Source organism: Lactuca sativa, chromosome 9 (genome assembly GCF_002870075.4).
Source record: "Lactuca sativa cultivar Salinas chromosome 9, Lsat_Salinas_v11, whole genome shotgun sequence".
Classification (NCBI taxonomy): Eukaryota; Viridiplantae; Streptophyta; class Magnoliopsida; order Asterales; family Asteraceae; genus Lactuca; species Lactuca sativa.
This window is the reverse complement of record NC_056631.2, coordinates 87,988,411-87,992,220: the sequence shown is the minus strand read 5'-3', so window position 1 is coordinate 87,992,220 and position 3,810 is coordinate 87,988,411.

The following is a 3,810-nucleotide window of genomic DNA, read 5'->3' as shown; positions in this document are numbered from 1 at the left end:
ACAAGATTCAAATGAAGACATAAAATATGTTTTACTGCCTTGAGAACAAGTTTCATTTCGACGTTAGTTTCAAGTTAAACATAACCATTGCTTACATATTTTTTATGACAAACCTTACCTATCTTGAGAATCCCATAAATATCAGGTGTATAGGTTGTAAAGAAATCGATGTCACATGTAGCATGACTTGAAGCAACACTCTCAATCACCCACGTTGCCTCATTATCTATGAGACTAATCATCTCCTATCCATAAACAATAAGAAATGATATGGTGGTTGTAGCAACTCGATATTTATTTGGTTAATCATTATTTCTCTTGTTGGATTAGTGTCTAAGTCCCTAACTATTTTGGTATGTACTTGACCCGATGGTGCATGGTCCTTTTGGGTTGCCTTCACCAAAGCAACTTGATAGGATGAATTATGGAGAGAAAGGATTAAATATGATTTATTAATATATTATGAGAATAATATATTAAAGAAGAAATCATATTGTTTAATTAATATTAGTCAATAATTAATTGGTAATTAGTTTTGTGACTAAAAGAGATTAATTAAACTTAAGGGACTGGAATTGTAATTATAAGATAATTGCAATTCGGGCCATGGATTGCCTTATATTAAGGAGTGGACGAATTCTATGGGGAAACCCATAAGAAATCGTCGAAGGCCTTAAGGAAAGGGATCCATGGGTTGCTTAGGGCTTAAGCATCCAAATTAGGGTTTCCTTGTTAGATAACCCTAATAGCCTAACTATATATACATCCCTTATGACCCAAAAACGTGGCCAAGACTTCTCCTAGGGTTTCACACGTTTTAGGGCAGCCTCCTTCACCTCTCCTCTTCATCCTCTTGCTCTTGGTGTTTGTGAACCATTAGAGGAGTGACATTTGTGACTCTAAGCTTTCTAAAGTCAATAGAATAAGGATTTTGGGATTGTTATTGCTATATAACAATCAAGGTAATATCTTAAACCCATTCTTATGTTAATATGATTACTTGTATGCTAGAATTAGGGTTTATAGTCTTGGATAACTTGCATGTACAATAGAGAAATCTAGATCCAAGCATTAGGGTTTGTATGAGCACATAGGAAGTTCTTATAGCCAAAACCCAACAGTGGTATCAGAGCCTAGATTGGTTTCTATTGTATTGATGCCATGTATGTTGAAAAAAATCGTTTTTTGTGGTTCTACATCATGGACTCGGCGAGTCCCATTGTGGACTCGGCGAGTTGCCCCTACTCGGCGAGTCCATGGGGGTACTCGGCGAGTTCGAGCGTCAGATGGAGCTATTTTCGGGATTTCTTGCTGTTTATCTTTGAGATACTTGCCTTTATCATATTAGGTCAATATAAATCTGATTTTATGATATATATGACTATATTCTTGATCTAATTGAAGATATTTATAAATTAATAAAATATTTGTTTCCTTATGTGATAAATGATTAATTATTTTGATTAAATTGGTAAATTGTTTTGCAAGAAATCATTAAATAAATCAAATAGTGATTATTACGTGATTAAATGTTAATTATAATTATTTTTTATTTGATCCTTGTGTTATGAAATGTTTCATATTTTCCCCTTTAGGTTTTATAGTTTAAATTTGAACTCAAAAGTTTAGTTTTAAAATTTAAATAGTTGAAACCCTAATGTTTTGAAATGGTTCAAAACTTGCCCTCAAGATTTGGAATTTAAATTTTGATTAATAGTTTAATTTTGATGTATATTTAAATTCTAAACCTAATGTTTTGAAATGTTTCAAAACTTGCCCTAAAGTTTTGGAATTTAAAAGTTGATTAAAAGTTTAATTAGGAATGTTAAATTCTAAAACCCTAGTATTGTTTTGAAAAAGTTCAAATCACACCCTTATGGTTTTATTAATTAATTAAGGTGTATAATTAAAAGAGATTTAGTAAATCCATAAAGTCTTGGTGTACAATTTAATTAAATTAAAAGTATAATTATTAAATTAGACCACTTAGTATTTTAAAAGTATAAAATACACCCTATACTATATATATAACATTAAAAGTCTAACATTATATATATGTATGAGTAAAAGTCAGTCTTTCCGTTAGTAGGCCTCATTCACGAAGCTGGTCTATAAGGGGTGTTTAAGGAAATTGTCTATAAAATGACGATTGAATGGGTATCCACTCTTACCCACCGCACTCTTGACTAGTGGAGGGTCGTTAGTCGAACGGGTAGGATGGGACAAAACCTTCCATTATAAGTATAATGAAGTATAAAAGTAACTAAATGTTTTCATAAAATTTAAAATTCCCAATCTTAGTTACTTAGGCAAAAGTGAATTGATGCAATTCCATGAAATTACACTTTGTGCCCTTGCGAATACGTTAGTGGAGCGTGTGTGGTTTACCGGCACACTAAATGGTTCTAAGCAAAGGTAGCAAAGGGTGACTCAATGTTTGTCATAGTTCGGTGGAGCGTGTGTGGTTTACCGGCACATCGAATAGGTGACTGTAACATGTGGGGGCACCATGTAGTTTGCATGGTTATTCACACCCGCTTTGTGATCCTCGGCATCCCAGTCACAAACAAGAGGGGCATCTCGAGATTTAAACATGCCATTGAAGTGTTCAATGAATCTCAAAGGATCTAGAAGTTTTCATAGATTTAAAACCTAAATTTCTTTTTCGTTTTTCATGGTGGAAATTAGTGAATTGTCATTCACTTACCTTCAAATGTTCTGCAATTTGGGTTACGGCATCCCTTTCCCGAGTTGTAGAATATTGTGTTCAGTCCTAGCCTTAGTATCTCATTTGGGTGATTTACTAAGGACTCAATCAATCAACTAACTTGAATTTGTTTCTCCCGTTTTGTAGATGTCAAAGTTCGACAACTATGGTCTTCCCAAATCCCGTGGAACAAGCATTCCACATGAAGATGATATTCCACGATTCGATCGAGGAACAAGAAATCATGCTTCACTTCCTCTTCCTCCTCCAATTGTTCTCCCTAACCCACAAGATCGAAGAATTGAAAGGTTCAATATCACTAAAGCCCTATTAGAAATGAAACATGAAGATGGTAAATCCGTGTGTGCCCACGTTCTAGGAATGAAATTACACATCGATAGGTTGATTATGTTGGGTGTGTCATTCCCCGATAAGTTGGCTGTGAACTGGGTTTTGCAGTCACTTCTTGAATCATATAATGAGTTCAAAAGAAAGTATTATATAATGGATCATGACGATAACCTCATTGACCTAACTTACATGCTCATTGCTGCTGAATCAGAAATGATTTGGCAAAGCAATGGAGCGTATTTGTTGGGAAAGTCAACCAACCATGCTTTCGAGGACGTTCTAGGAGAAGCGACCTGCGTTTGCTGCCAAGAGAAAGGGCATTGGATAGAAGTCTGCCCTAAGAGTCTGAAGATCCCAGAAGATGGGAGAGTCAAAGAGTATGGTTGTGCTTCAGATAAAATCCACTATCTAACTCCATTAAGTTCCTATTCGTTGATTCTTAATACATGATGTGATAAGATTGCATTTGAATGTTTTACAGGATCGGTGAAAAGAAAGGAAGCTTGAGGAAAGAGCAAGATGAGTCTAATCACAAAGAAATGGATCTCGATCGCATGGACTTGAAGATTAGATTTTGAGCTTAGATAGTTATGATAGAATTGTTAGGAATCTTTGACTACATAGTTTTCAATGGATTTTGCATTGTAAGTACAAATGTTTTCCGCTGATTTTATGAATAAAATAAATTTTTGGTATGAGTTATTTATTTGTTTATTTCCTTGCAATGAAATCGTTATGAAAATTGATGTTTG